Source organism: Carcharodon carcharias, chromosome 16 (assembly GCF_017639515.1).
Source record: "Carcharodon carcharias isolate sCarCar2 chromosome 16, sCarCar2.pri, whole genome shotgun sequence".
NCBI lineage: Eukaryota > Metazoa > Chordata > Chondrichthyes > Lamniformes > Lamnidae > Carcharodon > Carcharodon carcharias.
This window is the reverse complement of record NC_054482.1, coordinates 109934499-109943395: the sequence shown is the minus strand read 5'-3', so window position 1 is coordinate 109943395 and position 8897 is coordinate 109934499. Positions and strand designations below refer to the sequence as shown.

Sequence of the window (8897 nt, the reverse complement as noted above, 5' to 3'; positions counted from 1 at the left end):
GTGTATATATACATTTTTAATGAGGTTTTACAACCCCTGAAGTTAGAGATGAGTTAAAACTTTAGTGATTTTGGAAAATAAAAACACCAAGTGGAAAAACCTGACTTATTTCCTAGTGGAGTGGTCCGGGGAACAGATACAAAAAAAGGACAGGAGTTGAGACCGAGTGAACTCAGCGTGTGTCAGAGAATGAAGACAGGGGTTTTCAGCTCTCTGGGAACAAAACATGACAAGGCTATTGGAACAATAGTTAACTGAATAATCAGTTACAGAATTCAGTAAAGTGATCAGTTTAGCAGAGGTGTGACTGGAAAGCTGAGTTTGGAGTGCAGTTTTTTGGATGTCTCAGGGAGAGATACAAGTTGTGTGAAAAGCATCGAGTGAATTTTCAGGAATTCACTGGAAGAAAACCTTTGTAACTGTGGCAGTCCCAAGCGAGAAGCCTCTGTGTCAGGAAATTGGTAAATTTTCACTGGTTTATGTGTCTGCAAGGATATTGCTGGGTTAAAGGAATACGGTGAATTTGAAGTGTCTTCTTATATTTGTATTCAGAACTTTCCAACCTTTCTGAATGGTGTCATATAGTTCACTTTTTCTTTTTTAATAAGTATTTTATTCTTTGTGCTAAAGGACAGAATTTCCTGTGCCTGTTGGCATCAGGTGTTGTGGTGGGCATGAGTGGACAATATGCCAGAAAGGCCAAAAATCGGTTTCACGCCATCATGAAACCAGTTAGCGATCCTCCACTCAGCCCAACAATGGTGGGCTGCTTTTCCAGCTGCTGGACATCAAAGAGTTCATTTTAACATATCTGCATATCATTAGAAGCTCTGCTCACCGGAATCATCCACCCATATCAAATTTACTGCCCATGTTGGCGGTGCAGGACACATCTTGACAAGGGTGGCATGCAGAAGATGTGACTTACTGTCAGGGCTTTACTCACAATGCATACATCCGAGGAGCAGAAGATGCTGGAGCCCGACAGCAACCACACCCTGGAGGAACACGTGCATCGCATCCTGGGTGGATTCTCATGGTCATGGCTCTGCCATGAAGCAGCTCACAGAAGGTGGAAGGTCACCATTGAGGGTCTGCTTCGAGACATCAGTGTCTTGGCCATGGTCTGCTATGGATGATCATCGATGGGGTGGAGGGGAAGGTCCTGCTGTGAGTGGGAGAGGAAGGAGTGCCATGGGCGGGTATAGGGGGTAGTGCAGGCGAGAGATGGGTTTGACTGGGATAGGAAGGTGTACCAGTGTTGGGGAGCAATTATATCAGGGGGGTGGTGAAGGTGAGGTTGGAGATGGGAGGGATTCTGGTGGTGGGAGGGGAGGAGGATGTAATGGGGAGAATGCAGCAACTGGGGAGGTAGGTGTAAGGGGGGAGGAAGGTATAAGGGAAGGACTTTGGAGGGGGCAGGACTTTGGGGGAGGAAGGAGTTCAGAGGGGGTTAGGAATTCGAGAGGAGGAAGGAGTTCGGAGGGAGGCAAGACTTTGGGAGGAGGAAGGAGTTCATAGGAGAAGGAGTAAGGCTGGAGGTAGGAGTGAGGCTAGAGGAAAGGGTAAGGGTGTAGGAAGGAGTAAGAGGGGAAGTCCAGGTGAACATGCAAGGGGGGGATCTGGAGTGAAGCGAGGGTAAGCATGGTAGGAAGGAATGGTGAGAATGAGGGAGGGCAGAGTGAGCCGGTAGGATGGGAGAGTAAGGGTGCAATGGTAGCGGTCAATGGTATCGTGAAGGTTGTTGGTGGAGACTCGGAGGCAGACACGGACAATGAGGGTGTGAAGGAGGTGGTCGGGAAGGACAATGTGGATGGGGGTGGGATTCTCAGGGAGGAAAGGAACGTGTATGTTCACCTGGACATCCTGGAAAGACAAGGGTTCTAGTTGATAGGTAATGGTGGGGAGGTGGAAGGTAATGCCAGGGGGAGTCAACAGTGATAGGGAAAGGACATAGGTGACTGGGGGAGTGGTAAGGATGAGGGAACTAAAGACATACTTCATCAGTACCATTTTGCAAAATTGAAAGTGAAAGAAGCCTCGTGTTGGGTGGGAACAGGTGCTGCATGGGTGTGCGATCAGTGGGTGGGCGGAGACGCAGGTCAACTCAGATGGACAACTGAAAGAGAACCCTAGCAGGCAGCATTGAAAATTCTTGGGGCATTGAGATGAGTGTGATGGAGGTAAGATCCGCTTGCGTGGGACAGTGCTTGCACGAGGCTCTGGAAGACCCTGCCGCACTCATACCTCTCCCTCCTGAGTCACTTCTGGGCCAGCAGCATGCAGCTGAACCATTAGTGGGGGAGGGAAACAAGAGGAGGACTTGCGAAGCCTGTAAATGAAGTTGAGAGACCCCATTACACCTTATTCAGGGAGAGTGAATAAATTTTCAGATTATAAAGTGACAAAATGTGTTCACCTGTTAAACCAACTGTGATGAAAAATTCTTGACCTTTCTAGGCTAACCACTTCTAGGTGCTGCCCTGACATCCGCAGCAGGGGCAGAGAAAGCCAGTGTAATATTTGGCCCTGCAGCCTCTGATGACTTCAGCGTGCGCCCTCTGGAGAGCCAAGGCCTTGGGGGCCCCGGCTTGCTTTTGCTGTCCTCCTGTGGGCCAGCTGCTCCCTCTGCGATGACAGAGGATGTGGTTGAGGTGGTGGGGGGGGGCGGGGTCACAGACAAAGGGGACTTGGAGGCAATAGACAGCATCTGAGATTCCTGAGTGGATGAACTGGGGTGTCCAGCTGCTGCTCCTCCCCCCACTTTAGCCTGACTCCTTAAGGGAAAGGAGCACCTGGGGGGGCGTTGAGGTGCCCTGTCTCCCTCTCATGTTTCCACTGCAGGCTACCACGATGAAGTGTTGGTCTGCGTACATTTCCGCATTCTCCTGGACCAAGGTCTCCATGGCATCCGCCATATAGTTACCTGGCATGGGAGAAACAATGATCATGAAGGTTGTGCTCCCAGGCTGAGGTTATCCCATTGCACTGGGGGTGCCCTGTCACCTGTGATGTCCCCAAATGCAGGATACTCGACTGCAAAATTTGTGGTAGCGGGAGACTGCGTTCATGCTTTTCCCTGAAAAAAAAGTCCTTCCCATGGAGACTTGCATACGCACACATGTGCACACCACTTCATCAGGGAGAATGCGGATGCACTCCTCTGACTCATGAGACACTGTGATGAGGGCTTCTAACAGCTCTGCGTGATGTTCCCCCGCTTGCTGCTGACTCTCCACCATGAGTTGGAAAGCCAAATCCAGAAGCTTGTCATCTGACTCGGACCTCACAGATGCCTCTTCCCCAGCAGTCCTCCGAGTGCCGGGGAGCTCGCATGAACCTTCCTCCTCCTGCTGCGGACATGCGTCCGTGCAGTGACCACCAGATTGTGAACCCGAGCCTGCTGTAGATCTAGGTCCCTGTGAGGCATGTGTCTCTGCGCTGGTGGAGGGTGTGGGTAAACGCTGTGACGGGTCTTCCAGGCTGCTTATTTCCAACTCTTCAATGGAGGAGGTGTCCTCTTGGCTGGAGGTGAGGGCCTGGATGGAGCTGAGGGACTGGCTGGCTGAGAGTGTCAGTCGCTTGGCAGAGCTCCCTGTGAACCAAACTAGAGATAATTAGCGCATGGCAACAGACCCCAAAGCAGGAGGGAGGGCACTCACTGTTGTGTTGAGAGAGGGATAATGTGGTGCAGGATCCTCAGGTGAGTTTTCGCCATGTCCTCATCAGTCAGTGTGACGGCACATCCCTCAAAGTGAGTGAGGGGCCTAAGATGGGCCACTCCAACCCCAGTCTGGGATGACTCCCAGATGTTGTGAACCAGCTTTCCTGCATGAAAACAGATGGAGAGAGTGTGAACAGGACACATGGCACTGGGTGGAATGTTTGTGTGGTGAGCGGAGCCATGGATGAGATGAGGATGCACTCTCGAAGGTATGAGCCTGATGGAGATGTGAGGGTGTGTGTGAGAGTTAGTGGTGATGTCCCTCGAGGTGTGAGATCCCTGTGGATGTGTGGTGGGTTTATGAGTGTGTGAGTTGAGAGTGATGAGAAGAGTGACTTACCCTGATGGAACAGGTGACACCATTCATCCTCTTTATCCTGTTCTCTTTTTGCAGGGCATTGGCGCTGACCACTACTGCCACCACCTCCCATGCTGGATTGGTGACCTTGCTTGCTGACCTTCACCCAGAGTGGGTAGAGGACACCGCGGTGGGACTCCACTGAGTCCAGAAGGTGCTCGAGGGAGGTGTCGCTAAATCTGGGGGCAGCATGTTTCCTCCCTATGGCAGCCATCAGTTCCCAGTCGCTTCCTATCCCTTGTAGGGTGCTAGCCCTTTGCAGGGGTGCCCTTTAAATATGGTGCCTGGTTTACTGAAGGCCTGATTTGACACTGGGGCAGGTGAATGAGCGGATGGCCCACCAGCAACCTGGTGTGTTTCCCATGAATGATTGATTAATTAGGTGTGATTGGGATGATATGCTGTGAAAAGTTGCCATTGCAGCCAGCAGGTAAAGTGTCCTTCCTCCTGCTCGCTATCGCACTTAGTTCAAATCTGGGAAGATTCCACCCTAAAGTTCATCAGCAGGCTCCTGTGAATTTGTTCAGTAACTTTCCTCCATGATTTCTTTAAAAAAAAAAGTTAGGATCTGCCAAGCCAGGCTTCACCCTGGGACCTGGCTTGTCCAGCGTTAACAACAACTGGGATCATAACTCTGCCACGCACTTCTCCATGTCCCGCTGAACCAGGATTAACTGATTGAGAAGTGGGGCATGTTCCAAGTTGCGATCTTACAGGTTATGGTGGGTAATGAAGATTATGTTGAGATGCAAGTTTCATGCTCCTGAGCCCCTACTGTGCATTTTGGATTGCCAGTTTTAGACCTAGAGAGCATTAAATCTGTTCTTGTCACAGTACAAGACAGAATGTCCTCACTGTAGAGATAAGGCTACCTCTACAAGAATTGCAAGGACACTTCTACCATTGCCATTGTGGACAGATATAACTGCGATGTAGGTGGTGAAACAAGAAGCTAAGGAATAATCCTTTGTACTGGTTGCCTCACTACCTGATGATATCCCAATGCTTCAGGACTCAGCGAACAGTAGGACCATTTCTGCACTCCCCACAAAGTGACTGAGGTGTCTGGCTGATAGATATAGTATGATTCTGTGCATACACCCATGTCAGTCTATTACTTGACTAGTTTTTTTAATGGTTCTCCCAATTATATGTTTGTATAGAAGATTGCCTAAATCTTGTCTTGATATGAGTCCACACTTTTGCCCTTATTTTCACACATCTGGTGTGTTGTGTCCAATTCCCTTGCACTTTAGGAAGGATTTGAAGGCTTTGGAGAGGGTACAGAAAAGATTTATGAGAATGGTTCCAGCTTTGAGAACTGTCAGTTACACAGGGAGATTGGAGAAGCTGAAGTTGTTTCCCTTGAGGAGAGAAGGCTGAAAGGAGATTTGATAGAGGTGTTCAGAATCATGTAGTGTCTAAACAGAGTAGATAGAGAGAAAGTGGCAGAAGAAACCAAGAGATTTAAAGTGATTGACGAATGAACCAAATGTGTTATGAGGGAAATCATTTTTATACGTACAGCAAGTGGTTACAGTCTGGAAGACACTGCCTGAAAGGGTAGTGGGGGCAGATTTAAATGTGGCTTTCAGAAGGGAACAAGATAAACACCTAAAGGGAAACATTTTTGGGGCCATGGGGAAAGGGCAGGGGAGTGGGACTATCTAAATTGCTCTTGCAGAGAGCGAGCATGAACTCGAAGTGTTGAATGGCCTCCTTTTATGCTCTAACTATTCTATGGGCTGAATTTTGCCCTTGATGGGCGGGCGGGCCCGACCGACTTGGTGGTGGGTGGGCAGCCAATCAGCGCCGCCGAAACGGGCCTTGCCGCCATTTTACACGGGTGAGCCAATTAAGGCCCGCCCAGCGTGATGCCTGATGGAAAGCGCTATGCGCTCCCTGTGCAAGCAGGGGGGGATTCCCCAACTGCGCTCTTTCCCTGTGCAAGCAGGGGGGGATTCCCCAACTGCGCTCTTTCCCTGTGCAAGCAGGGGGTGATTCCCCAACTGCGCTCTTTCCCTGTGCAAGCAGGGGGGGATTCCCCAACTGCGCTCTTTCCCGCGTGTACAAGAAGGAGCGCACATCTCCCTGAGGCTAAGTGCAGCCTCAGTGAGATCGCTGAAAGGTGGTGAAAGTTCAAAACTAGAAAAATAAAAAAAAAATCATTAATGTGTCCCATCTCGTGTGATTTATTAAACTTTATTAAACTTTTTAAAATCCGAAATCAAACGGCATCCCGCTAGTGGTTGAGGTTTGTTAAAAAAATCACCTACCCGCCTGCGCATTGGGCCCAGGCGCCGAGCTGAAGTTCGCACAGGACCCTCAAAGTCGTCGACAATTGGTGACTTAATGGTCTTAACAAGGCCTTTAATTAATGGCGGGCGTGCATTGCGCTGCATAGTGCTCCCGCCGACCTAAACACTGCGCTGCTGCGTGCTGATGTCAGGATACTCGCACGAAGTCAGCGCGCAACATTTTAAGCGATGACCTGCGGGCTCCCCACCCACACGTCAGCCAGAAAATTCAGCCCCATGATTCTAATTGTAGAGAGAACTAAGAATCAGCAATTGTATGGGAGAAAGACACAGACATGGTCTCTTACTTGTTTCATGAAGCGTCTGAGTTTTTACAACAAGCTGCCATTTTACTTATTTATTACAGTCAAATTTATCTTCCCTTGTAGGGATTGAACTGATGGCTTCTGGTTTACCTTAGCCACTACATTACTGTTACCCTCCTTGTCACCACCGCTCCCCCACCAGTCACCCTCCACGCCCCCCCCCCTATCAAAATTGGCTACCTTGAGCTGGGTAGACACTTTTAAAATTCTTTTACAGACAAGTAGTTGTTTTTTATTTGTCATGATTTTGCAAAGTTTGCTAATTAAAAGATGCAGCTGCACCAGGTCGATTCTGTCCAATAAAACCCAATCGCTTTGGAGAGGGAACAGAAATCCGTTCTTAAATTCAGCAATTTAACATCCTCCTTCTGAATGTGCAGAGAGGACATATATCATGCTTATGCACTTCAAAAAAAGCTTCACATCTGACTGATTAACATCTTATCTTCTTTGCATCTCTCCAGTTCCTTTGGGGCATATATATGAGCACTCCCTGGACAACGGGGTTTATTAAATAACTGTGCAATACTGTAGCATCAGGCAGCACTTGGAGCAGCAGAAATCCAGGAACCGTCAGCAGAGGATAATGCATCGGATTATAAAATGATCATCTTTAGATCAATCACGCACTGTTCAGCAACAGCTGTACAAGAAACCTAAATCTATTTACCCGGGGGAGGCAGTGGCATAGTCACTGAACTAATACTTCAGATACCCAGGGCAATGCACCTGGGACCATGGGTTCAAATCCCACCACAGCAGATGGTGAAATTTGAATTCAATTTAAAAAAAAAACTTGGAATTCAAAACTGTTATCATTAGTGTCCTTTAGGGAAATAAATCTGCTGCCCTTACCTAGTATGGCCCTATGTGTGACTCCAGACTGACAGGAAGCAATGTGGTTGACTCTCAAAAGGCCAAGCAAGCCACTCAGTTCTCAATCAGGGTTGGTCCAGCCAGCAATGCCCACATCTCATGGTCAATCACATGAATGAATAAAAACAAACTCTTTATATAATAAACCTTTAGACAAGAAGGTTTTGCCTATTTTGCCCATTCCAAAAGTTATTAGACATAATGAAATTAAGATATTAAGTAAGACGTTGATCTCAAGTCCTTTTCTGTCCTGTTTTTAAAATGAACTGTCTTTCTCGCCTTGGTAGGAGTACAAAACACACAGTACAAGGCAACCATATCTCGGTCGTAGCACTCCGTCCTTTGAATCAGAAGATTGTGTGTTCAAATCCCACTCCAGAGACTTGAGGCGGGATTTTTACCCCCAGATGGAGTTGAGAACGGAGGTGGGTGGCTGTGAAAATTTGTGCCACTGGCTGGGGCACTGGGTTGGTGGCGCCAACCTGCCCCCAGGTCATTTGCCTGAGGTGAGATGGGGATGGAAGGCCTGCTTCACCATAAATGTACCTCAGTAGGGTACACTTATGGTCAATTAAGGCCAGTCATTAGAGGCCAACTTGAGGCAGATTGAGGTCAGCTTTGGGGATGGCACTCCAGGCAGGCTTTCAGGCCCTCACCACCAACTCGGCCACAGCCTCTTTTGTGCTGGAGGGCTTCCTATTGATTGCCCGCAATCCTTAATTAGGTGTTGAGGGTACACTCTGGCCACTTATTGGCCAATTCAAGGAAAATCACTGAATCCCCCACGGTACAGTTTCAGGACCATCACTTGACCCTAATGTTGGGGTCCCAACCCAAAAGACAAAATCCTGCTCTTGAGCACAATATCTAGGCTGAGGGAGTGCTGCACTATCGGAGGTGTTGGGTTTTGGACAAGACTTTAAATTGAGGCCCTATCTGCACTCTCAGAAGTAAAAGACCCCGTAGTAATTGTTTCAAGGAAAGGCAGAGGAGTTCCCTTCAGCGACTTAGTCAAAATTAACCCTCAATCAATCACCTTGGAAGGTACAAGGCGCTGTTGCTCTTTAACCAACATAGCTAAAATAGCTAATCTAATTATTTATCTGTGTACAAATTGGCTGTAACGTTCATCCATTACATCAATGACTACACTTCAAAAGTACCTAATTATCTGTAAAACACTTTGGGATAGCCTGAAGTCATGGAGGTGTCATATAAAGACAAATCTTTGTTTGAAATGGTATAGCTAAGGTAAAGTCTGCACCATGACTTAAGGATATATTAAGATACCAGCAGAAAGGCGCAAAGGTTAAAAC

At 48.1% G+C, this 8897-nt stretch overlaps 1 non-coding gene across 1 annotated transcript; it reads left to right on the top strand.

Moving 5' to 3' along the window:
* Positions 1–2918: 2918 nt before the first annotated feature.
* Positions 2919–3082, top strand: LOC121289475. The gene has a single exon (XR_005945574.1). It is a non-coding gene; the product is annotated as a U1 spliceosomal RNA (small nuclear RNA).
* Positions 3083–8897: the final 5815 nt, after the last annotated feature.